We start from the raw sequence: 11,420 nt of genomic DNA, 5'->3' as shown, positions 1-11,420 counted from the left end.
TCATGAGGCAAATGGGGCGTCAACAAAAGGTGCCTGCTCAAGATAGTCTTATCCAAGAGAATATTTTCCGGAACTCCGAGCTTGTGGAGGTCTTCGAAAGGTGGTGGGCCACTCGGCCGCTTTGGGAGGTGCCAAACCCCAGTGCCACTACATGGGTGACTCCCGCTTATGTCAAGTGGTCACGTGCTCCATCCTTGGAAGAGAGGTCCAATCTGTAAGGACGAGGTTGTCGACTTGAAGTATCGAGAGGTTGGCAAGGCCAACCGTGCCTTCTTTGAGGAGTATGTTGATGGAGCTACCCCCGATGTGATGAGACCACCGAAGAGAAGGAGTTCCGGCCCCAAGAATATGGTGGGCCGTGCATTGGCTCGTCTTGGGTCGAATATGGGGTCTTGTGCTAGACCGGAGGCCGTCGCCATCTTAGATTCGTTGAGGATCCGTTCCGAGAAGGAAATCCATGCTAGGCGGGCCAACAAGAAGAACAAGGGGAAGATGTACCCCGAGGGAAAAGGCAAGGGTAGAATGGAAGAGTGAAGACCTTCGTTACCCGTTTTATTATTATGTTGTATTATTGTTGTGAGTTTTTATTATGTTGTACTAGCTAGTTATTATGTGTTTTGTGCTAGTTTTATTAAGTGAGGTGTTTTAGTTGACACCTTAGCTTTGACAAGTTGTAGACTCGTCGAGCTCTATTTGTTGAAATTGTAATCCCTCTCATTATTAATTAAATAAGAGGATTGCTCGTGTCGAAAATTGTGAACGCTTGTTTCTTCCATCCATTTTGTGAAGGCAATTCAATTTGAATCGTCCTAAACATTTGCACTTGGGAAAGTGGAGTTTTGTGGGAAGGGAGAAAAGCTCATTTTTGTATTTTGGTGGGAAAGGGGATGGTTTTCCCCTTTTTTCTTTTTTTTTGGGATGTTTTTTTTTGTACGGGGGAATTTTTTGTATGGGAATGGTTGTTTTTGATTGTGGGAATGGTTGTATCCTTCTTGTGTAAGAAAGGATTGCCTAGGTATTCACCCGAAGAGGTGAAATCAAACCATGATCGTAGTTCGAAATGTTTTGTGAATTTGAATTGGGTTTTGTGGTTGTATCCCTCAGGCATAAGAGGGACTGCCTACGTATCCACCTCAAGAGGTGAAATCAAACCATGCTCGTAGTTCAGGGGGTTTGTTTTAGTGCAAATCGATGTTGCCTTTGACGGATCAAAGGACATTTGAAACGGGCAAGGTGCCGCAGCTTAGACTCGATAAAACATGCAATTTCCAATCAGAACACGTTGAGGAACTTGACTTGAAAAGATTTGAGGTCGTTGCTAGTTGTAAAACTAGGATAGGTTGTTGGTTGCTATGGTTCAAGGGTAGTATTTCTTGAGTTGGTCTAGGTTGGTCGGGTTTGTAAAGTCCTCCCCATCTAGGTCACTCAGTCTCACTACGCCCCCCGAAAGTATTTTCTTGACCAGGTATGACCCGGCCCAGTTGGGTTTGAATTTCCCCCTCGGATCGACGGGTTATGGTGCTCGAACTGACTTGAGGACCAAGTCGCCCTCCTGGATGTTTCTGGGTTTAATCTTCTTGTTGAATGCCCGTTGTATACGTCGTTGGTATAGCTAGACGTTGTGCAAGGCGTTGAGTCGCCGTTCGTCTAGAAGAGTGAGTTGTTCGTACCTTCGACAGGTCAATTCCGCCTCAGGAACTTGACTCTCCAGTAGGATGCGTAGAGAAGGGACCTTTAACTCTACCGGTTGAACCGCCTCCATACCATATGCTAGGTAGAAGGGTGTGGCGCCTATCGGTGTTCGAATGGAGGTTCGGTATCCCCAGAGTGCGAATGGGATTTTGCTCGGCCAATCGCGGTAGTTGTCTTGCATTTTCTTGATAATGGTGACAAGAGTTTTGTTCGCTGCCTCCACCGCTCCGTTGGTTTGGGGACGGTAGGGGGATGATCGATGTCGTTTGATCTTGTATTTGTCCAGCAAAGCTTGAGTTTCCGCCTGGAAGTGAGAGCCTTAATCGCTGATGATTTCATGGGGTACCCCATACTGGCAGATGATGTTGTTTTGAATAAACTTGGCCACTTGTTTAGCGGTCAAGACCGCATATGACTGTGCTTCCATCCATTTGGTGAAATAGTCGATGGCGACAAGGACGAAGCAATGCCCCTTGGTGCCTACCGGGTTGACTTTCCCGATTATGTCGATGCCCCAGGTTGAGAAAGGCCAGGGTGATGTCATGGTGTATAAAAGGGATGGTGGTATGTGTTGTATGTTGGTGAAAATTTGGCAATTGTGGCAATATTTGACGTAGTTACGGCAGTCGGCTTCTATGGTGGTCCAATAGTAACCTAGCCGCATGATTTTCTGCGTAAGCATCATTGCACTCATGTGAGGGCCACATTCTCCGTCGTGAACCTCTCCCATGACTTTTTTGGCTTTGTGATGGTCAATGAAAAGGAGGAGAATTCCTTGGGGTGTTCTTTTGTAGAGTTAATTTTGATTTATCACGAATTGTGATGCAAGTAAACGGATGGCTCTTTGTCCTCTTTGATCAGAGTTGGGAGGGAATTCGTTTTTGGTTTTGTAATCGAGGATGGCTTGGTAACAAGGTTCATCATGGCTTACCTCGTCGTTGATAATGGTACAAATGTGGGCTGGCTCGCTCCTTCTCTCGACACATAGGGGCATTGATGTCATGTCGTCAGGTATGTTGACGAGCGCGGCAAGTTTTTCCACGGCATCAGCAAATTGATTTTCCTCTCGTCGCAAATGGAAGTAGTCGACTTGGTCGAAGAATTCGGCCTCTTGATTGATCTTTGCTCGGTAGGGAGATAAGCTGTCAGATCGGATTTTCCATGATCCGGACACCTGATTGATGAGGAACGAGGAATCGCCGTGGACCCACAGCCTCTTGATGCCAAGTGTGATGGCTGCTTGTTGGCCGATGAGGCATGCTTCATATTCAACGGCATTGTTGGTGACGACAAAGTCTAGCTTGACCTAGATCGTAACATGTTCTCCCTCCGGTGATATTAGAAGGATCCCTACCCCGAAGCCTCTCAGATTAGATGCACCATCAAAGTATAGGTCCCATGCGTCGGAGTCGGCACAAAGGATGTCTTCGTCAGGAAGTGACCATGTGTCGGTCGTTGGGTCCTCGTTGACGGGATTTTCTGCTAGGAAATCGCAACTGCTCTTCCCTTGATAAACTTCGGGGTATAAACTTGAGATCAAACTCGGACAGACATGAGTGTCCACCACAGACGACCTTCCATTTAGTACGGGTTTTTCGAAGATATATTTGACCGGGTCCATCTTGGAGTAGATGTGGACCGTATAGCTGAGCATGTAATGCCGCAGCTTCTTTGTTGACCATACTAGGGCAAGGCATGTCTTTTCTAGTTGGGTATACCTCGTCTCGTACTCGATGAACTTTTTGCTGATCTAGTAGATGGCTCGTTCTTCGCCGCCGACTGTTTGTGCTAGCATTGCTCCCATGGCTGTGTTGGTAACAGTCAGGTATAGGGATAAAGGAATCCCCGGTTGAGGTGGCATGAGGACAGTAGGTTTGGATATGATTTCCTTTATCCTTTCGAAGGCCTTCTGACAGTCGTCGTCCCAGTCGGTGTGATCGGAGGCACGAAGCTTTTTGAATATTGGTTCATAAATCATAGTGAGCTTGGCAATGAAGGGGCTGATGTATTGAACCTGACCGAGAAATCCCCAAATCTCCTTCTCGTTCTTAGGCCGAGGTATTTGTTGAAGGGCTTTGATTTTGGTTGGATCAATCTCAATACCTCTTCTGCTGACGACATGTCCCAAGAGTTTTCCGGAGGTGACCCCGAATGCACACTTTTGAGGATTTAGTCTCATGTTATATTTCCGCAGACGAGCGAAGAATTTCCGGAGGGCATTGATGTGGCCGTCCCGTTATTTTGATTTGACAATCCTGTCATCGACATATAACTCTACCACCTTGTGAATCATATCATGTAGGAGAGTGGTGGCGGTTCTTTGATAGGTTGCCCCGACGTTGATGAGGCCGAAAGGCATGACCATGTAGCAATATGTACCCCACTGTGTAGTGAATGCTTTCTTGTGCATGTCTTCCTCAGCGATTTTAATCTGGTTGTACCCAACATACCCGTCCATGAATGATAGGAGAGCATGCTCGGCAGTGTTGTCCACCAGAATGTCAACATGTGGCAAAGGGAAGTCGTCCTTTGGACTCGCCTTGTTCAGATCCCTGAAGTCGACGCAAACCCGAATTCTTCCGTCTTTCTTTGGTACGGGCACAATGTTGGCCACCCAATCAGAGTATTCAGACACTTTGATGAAACCATCCTTGAACTATTTATCCACTTCTTCCTTGATTTTTAGGGCCCATTCAGGACGCATCCGGCGTAGCTTCTGCTTCACAGGTTTAGCTCCAGGTTTAATGGGTATCCGGTGCTCTGCGATTTCTCTGTCAATCCCAGGCATATCTCTGTAGGACCAGGCGAACACGTCCTTGTATTCGTGGAGGAGCTCAATGAACTGTTGTCTTTTCGAGGGGTCCAGGGTTGTCCCTATCCTAAGTTCTTGAGGTGTGTTGTCGGTTCCTACGTTAATAGGTTCGGTCTCCTTAATGATGGGGGTTCTGGTTTCTCGTTTGTCAAGTTCTTTGGCTAAGTGAGGTGGGTAGTCACTCAAGTCAGATTCCTCGTAGTCATTCAGAATTTCATTGCAGTTAAAATAAGACGACTCACAAGCAAACTTAGCGTTCATTAAGTTGACACGAGCGAAAAATATCGGAAAGGACAGACATTTCGTGGTCAATCAGAGGCGACACAATAAAGGAGGTATCCCCTGGAACAGGCTCCAGGTTGTCACCTCTCATGGGAGTGGGGGTGACCCTAGTAGACTCCACCTCTGAATCAGCCACGACTTTGTGATAAAACAGTGGGAAGGGGACCTTGACTGGGACATCAGGAGTGTTAGGAGCTATGACGGACTCGACTCGGCTCGGACTCGGACTCGATCCTTCTTCACTTCCCTCCTTGAACATAGGGCCTTTTCCAGTTGTTATCTTGAGAATGCGGCCTTGGCGATCGGTCCACTTGACGGTCTTCCTCCAGCCTTGGCTAACTTTCTCCGGGTCAGTATCGGAGATCAAGGCGGTTGGGTCAAATTGATTGTCCTTCAGGGCGATGTTGATGATGTCCTCATAGTCGAGGTGCTTGATGTTATCTTCCCCAAAGAGGAGTGTGATAGCTTGTCCGTCAAGGCATGGTGACGGCTTGGACTCAGTTGATGCAGCTTCGATGCTGTCAGGGATAAAGTAGCAGTCCTGGAAGACTTCCACTCCCGAGTACCTAACCATGGCCACAGAGTCATAGATCGGCTCCGGAAAGCCATGGTAAAGCTCAGACTCTCCCTCGGGGACAAAGTATCCGTTGAGAGTCAGATGATAGGGACGGAGGATGACCACGTGCTTTTTGCGTTTTCGGGCTAGGAGGTTCATCTCCTGGATATCTTCGTCGGTAGGTTCGTATCCCAGCCCAAAGGGAATGTTGGGGACCTTAGCCTGTTTCAAGGGAGGCAACGGGTCTTTCAGTGGATTGAGCGGGAAACCCGGGAAGTAACCCTGACGCATCATGATACGGTTGACCGTGAGGTTGGCAAACGGGTCATCCTCAGAGGGTGTTGACTCCTCAGTTATGGCGTTCACGGCTTGGAAACCCCACATTTCATTATCATCCTCCTCAATGGCTTGGGAGGCAATTCCCCTTCTCATGACGGCTTTGATCGGGAAAATAGGAATTGTGATCGTTTTCCCGTTGAAGGGGACCCTGATCTTCTGGTGGAGAGTTGAGGTAACCGCCTTGACGGCGTGAATCCAGGGACGTCCCAGGAGCATATTGAAAGAGGCGTCGATGTCGACCACTTGAAAACTGGTTTGCCTTTCCAGTGGTCCGGTTGCGACGGTCAAGGTGATAAGCCCAGCGATCTTGCGACGAGTGTCGTCGTAGGCGCACAACCCTTGGTTTGTCGGGACCAAATCAGCTTCCTTGATACCCAGCCTATGGGAAGTCTTGAGAGGAATGATATTCACCGCGGATCCGTCATCCAGGAGGACCATGGGTACATTTTTCTGGAGGCATTATACGGTGATATACAGGGCCAGGTTATGATTGGCTCCGAACGGAGGGATATCCTCGTCGGAGAAGACGACTGGGTTGTTCAGATCAGGGGCGTCCCTCGTCATGTATGCCACTATTTCTTCTGGGGAAGAGGTGGAGGGCACTGTTAACTTTCCCAAAGCCTGTAGTAGGGCCTCAGGAACGACTTGGTCATTCGTTGTTGGAATGACCGTTGGTTGTTCGGGTTCTATTAGGGACGTCCGTACCGGGTAAGATATCCAAATTCTTTTGCCCACTTCTTCTTCTGTGGGATGATGTAGACATCCTCAACATCATCTCTCCAGATACCGTTAATTTCGGAGTCTCGACGGTACCTTAGAGGGGTATTCCTCGGTGGGCAGTTCTTGTGAGGGATACTTTTGTGATGGTGGTTTTTGTGAGGGTGATTTTTATGGGGGTAGTTATTGTGGGGGTAGTTATTTTGAAGGTGATTTTTTTGAGGTCTATGCCAGAATGGTCGCGGGAGCAATCCATCTTGGTGTGGGTAGTTTTGAATGCTTGGGGAATTATCCCTCGGGCGCGGTGGTGGAGGATTGAAGATGAGCCGATGGTAGGCGTCGTTAAGTCGGGTGATTCTCTCGAAGAGGCTGGCTATGGCCTCCTTAACTTATTGAAAGATAGTGAGCATAGTGGCAGCACTAAACACAAACACTCTGTCTGAAGGATCTTTTTCCAAAGCATTCACCTCGTCATCAATTGGCAGGATGAGGTGAGAGGAGTCTAAAGTCGGCTCATCGTCATAGATGGCGTGGATTCCCAGGGGATTCGTTTTGTTGTTCGGTTTAGTTGGTGGGGGTATAAGCAAATCCCCTTTCTCAATCATGTATTGAATGAGGTGCTTGAGTTTGAAGCAAGTTTCGGTATCATGCCCTTTTCCCTGATGGTACTGGCAGAAGGCACTGGGGTTCCAGAACCGGGACTTCTTGGCATCGGTCGGATTCGGGGTGGGTCCGATCGGTCGTAAATTCCCCTGGTCTATGAGCCTCTTCAAGGCACTTGTATAAGTCGACCCAATGTTGGTGAACACTCTCTTGGGGCGTTCAGTTCTTTTAGCAGATGGTTCAACGAGGTTAACCTCATCGATCTTGTTCGTCTGGCAGTAAGGGCGAGATCCGGTTGAGGTGGATCCTGTAGCCTCTGCCAGTGGTCTTGGCCAAGACACCCTTTCGGAGTTCATCTACAATTCGTGTCCCCTGAATCTGCAGATCTTGGAAGGTCTTGATATTCTGATACCTCAGTAGGTTGGCATAAACTGGGAGGAGATTGTTGACAAACTTTTCCACCAAAGTCGACTCACTCGGCTTACTGACCAGTTGAGTACTCACCCTCCTCCAACGTGTTAACAACTCAGTGAACCCCTCCTTGTCGTTCTGGGTTAGCACTTCGAGAGTACGGGTATTGGCCTGGATCTCGACATTGTCGGCATACTGTTTGGCAAACTCAACTGTGATCTCATCCCAAGTAGTAAGGTTTTTCGGATCAAGGGAGTAGTACTATTGGCGAGGGATCGGTTCCAAGGAGGATGGGAAGATCCGGGTAAAAAGTTCATGTTTGACCCCTTTAATGGCCATGTAGTCTTTGAAAGCACGGATATGATTGAGCGGGTCCCCCACTCCTTTGAACTTAGGCACATCAGTTAGGGTGAAGTTGTCAGGTAATTAATCCCTAACAGGTTCGAACCTTCGGTTGTTCTCAAGATGGATATTGTTACCCCGGGCTAGGAGTTGTTCCTCCAAAAGCTTTAGCCTCTTCTCAGTTTCAGTTAGAGGTGGGGTATTATGTTCCCCAGTTTCCTTGTTCTCCAGGGCGTCGATACGGGTCTCGACGCGATCCACGGTGACCTTCAGAGCAGTAAGCAGGCTGGCTAGCTGATCAGTCATGACATCTCTGTTGTTATCATTGTTGTTGGACGAAGCTGAAGATGGAGCCATGGCTCCGAGGCAGAAAAATGGCTCATATTACAACTCAATCCGACACGGTTCTAAGACTGAATGCATACAACACAAAGGACGAGACAAAGATCAGACTCAAGAAGACGGGGTGACCGTGTGTGGTCCCTCAGTGCTGACTCGATTTATGACGTGACGGTGTTGACCGAAATTTTGACACGAGTCCAACATAACGGCGTCACGCCATTGGACGGGTCTCGGGGTGAGACAACTCATAAGTAAAGATCCATAAGTACATTTGCTTTGACTCGATAGACACGAGGCGGAATTGGAATGGTGACTGAAGTTTTCGAAAATAGAAATTTTCAAAAAGATTCATTTGTCGCCTTAATGGACGGTTTAGGAAGATAGAAATCTCCGCAAGTCGATCAGTTGAAAGGGGTCGTCTTAAGTTTATTTGCAAAAGACGGTTTGATTTTGAGTCGGCTCGGAAAACAGTGTATTGTTTCCCAAGACGGTTTTTGAAATTCAAAATTGTATGTTTTGAAAATCGAGTTTGAAATGTTTGAAGAGGTCTCGGGGATGTTGTATGGCCCTCGGGATCTCGAAAGTGTCTCGAGAAAAAGGGTGTGTGCTTTTGTCGGGTTTTGAAAGAGCCATTGTCGGCGCGAAACGGGTTAAAATCCGAGTCTAGGCGCGGCGATTATAACGGCGCAAAAAGGTGATTTGAAATGGTTGTAGAGAACCGGGTTTGAAAATCGTCATTACGACGGCCTAGGAAGGCGCGTTTGAAATGGTTATAAAAAACCGGGTTTGAAAATTGTCATTATGACGGCCTAAAAAGGCGTGTTGAAATGGTTATAAAAAACCGAGTCTGAAAATCGGCATTACGACGGCCTAGAAAGGCGTGTTGAAACGGTTATGAAAACCGAGTTTAAAAATCGTCATTACGACGGCCTAGAAAGGCGCGTTTGAAATGGTTATGAAAACCGAGTTTGAAAATCGTCATTATGACGGCCTAGAAAGGCGTGCATCGGTCGGCGAAAGACTGAGGTTTGAAACGGCCATTATAACGGCGCAAAAAGGTGATTTTGAAAGTTTTGAAAATGACACGGAAGGACTTATGATCAAGTAGCACATAAGCATTCACAGTTTCAGTATATTATGCATCATGCTGACACGGGTTTTGGCTTAAAAGGGTGGGTTACACACCAAGCGATCAAACCCCGATTTGCGAGAGGGATACCAATCCAAACAAAATGTGTAAGGAGGGTGCCCTAGCCTCGTGCTCGAAAGTGATGAAAGCTCTTTGACGAAACAGAAATGTGTAACGTCAACGGTATGCTTGACTCAATCGGGATTCGAAACGCGGGGATGAGAAAACTCACGCCGACGAGACGAGCCAATTGGTCGAAAAGGGTTAGGTTGTGGGCCCGGACAAGGAACCCGACTGTGGCCGTAATATCAAGTAATGCATTCCAACCAAGACCTCGTTCGAGTCTCACCATCTAGGGATCACAAAAGATGTAAGTGTCCTAGTTATCCCCAGCAGAGTCGCCAATCTGTGAACATGGCCCACCTGCAAGCCCACTTCGATCTGTGGACATACAGCGGTCTTTTGAAAGCCACGCTCGGCGGCGTTAAAAATACTTTCGATCGGATCGTTTTAGATTGGTCGGTTTCGTCTCGGTAAGGGTCTCGAAACGATTAGAGATGTTCGGAGTCGCCACCAAGCATTTGTGGGATGCCTGGAACCCGTTCGAATTCCACTTTATACCTCGGTCAAATCGAAGCACAAAGTAGCGTTTGACATAGGTACTAAAGATAAGGAAATCGTCCCACTTTAGCATCCTATCTCTAGAATGACTCTCGTACGCCCTGGATAAGGTCGTCCACTATCCAAAGTTTTTGAGTAAGAGGTGAAGGTACGTATTGGGAAGCCCTTTAATCAGACACCCAATCCTGCCTGTGTTAGCGGCCTCTACTGATCGATCTTGGTTGGTTGAATGCAAAAGTTGATAAAACGGTTTAAATGCATGAATGCACATTCAATAATTTAAACCTAACATGTGAGGCTTTCTAAGTCGGTTGATTTAATCCAAGTATCAAGTATAATATGTCGAGTTGGATTAACGATTGATTCGCATGCAAGACGGAAATTAAACATTCATTTACCGTATTAGGTTTAGGGTGCATAACATGATCCATTTGTCTTAGTAAGGCATTTTGCAAATACGATTTCGAATAGTCATCTGATCCGTCCTATATCCGGGCTAACCGGAGTCGGGATCATCCTAGACTAATGCTGGAAGGGAACAGACCCTGTATCAGACGGCTATATGACGCGCGAGCCAGCCGGCGACACAAGGGGCTTCCCTTTGGTTTTGAAAATGAGAAATGGAAGTCCTGTTTAGGCACGGGTTAGCCCACGGTTTATGTGCCGTGTTCTGACCTTTTAGAAGACGTTATAAACGTGTTGAAAATGGGTATTTGAACCCGGTTTGATTTGAAGGGGTCGTTTAGACCGTATTTGTTGATTTGAAGAACTAGACTCGAATAATCATCATTATTTGGATAATATTCGGTGTCGGGTTCGACTTGACAAGCTTGACATGTATAGTTTTGAAAATAATTATGGACTAATTGTTTTAAGTCCATTTGAATGTGATTAGTCGATACTCATCATCGTACCCGGGTTAAAATCCGTCATGGTATGTAGAACCAAGGATGACTTTGTGTTGGGGACTAATATGTTTGTTTGAAAAATGTAAAGAAATGAAATAAAAGGTTTTAAAATACCTTTTAAATGTCATTAACCAAATATTATCACCGAAACACGGATTTAACCGTCATGGTATGAGGAACCAAGGGTGAAGAATGTTTTATGGTTAAAACAAATGAAATAAAATAAAATAAAAAGGGTTCGAAAGTATTAGGAATGGTAAAACCGATGACAAATATGAAAATGAATTAAAGGGAAATGACGAGAACAAACACGGTTGGTCTCTGGTCTGAACACCCCATTTAGGCGCGGGTAAGATGGCGACCTAAGGGGTTTCTGCCTCAGACCAAGGGCTTCTGCCTTAGACCAAAAATCAGTTTTGGCTCGTTTATTCCAAGTTTTGGTTCATGTTATGCACGTTTAAGCATGTTAAAGTCATGCAACAAATGATCACATAATAAAAGAGGATTTTTACACCCTCTTACTTACATGTTTGGTTATGGCGAGTGACCGACGTAAGTGTAACAACTCGTTTGATCGGAAAAAACTCGGTTTAAAACCGTTTTGGTAAGTGAAATGAGTGTTTTGATGTTAGTGATGGTGTAGTGGTCGAAGTGGTCGGTCAAGTG

This window comes from Silene latifolia, chromosome Y (assembly GCF_048544455.1).
Source record: "Silene latifolia isolate original U9 population chromosome Y, ASM4854445v1, whole genome shotgun sequence".
NCBI lineage: Eukaryota > Viridiplantae > Streptophyta > Magnoliopsida > Caryophyllales > Caryophyllaceae > Silene > Silene latifolia.
This window is presented reverse-complemented; position numbering follows the sequence as displayed.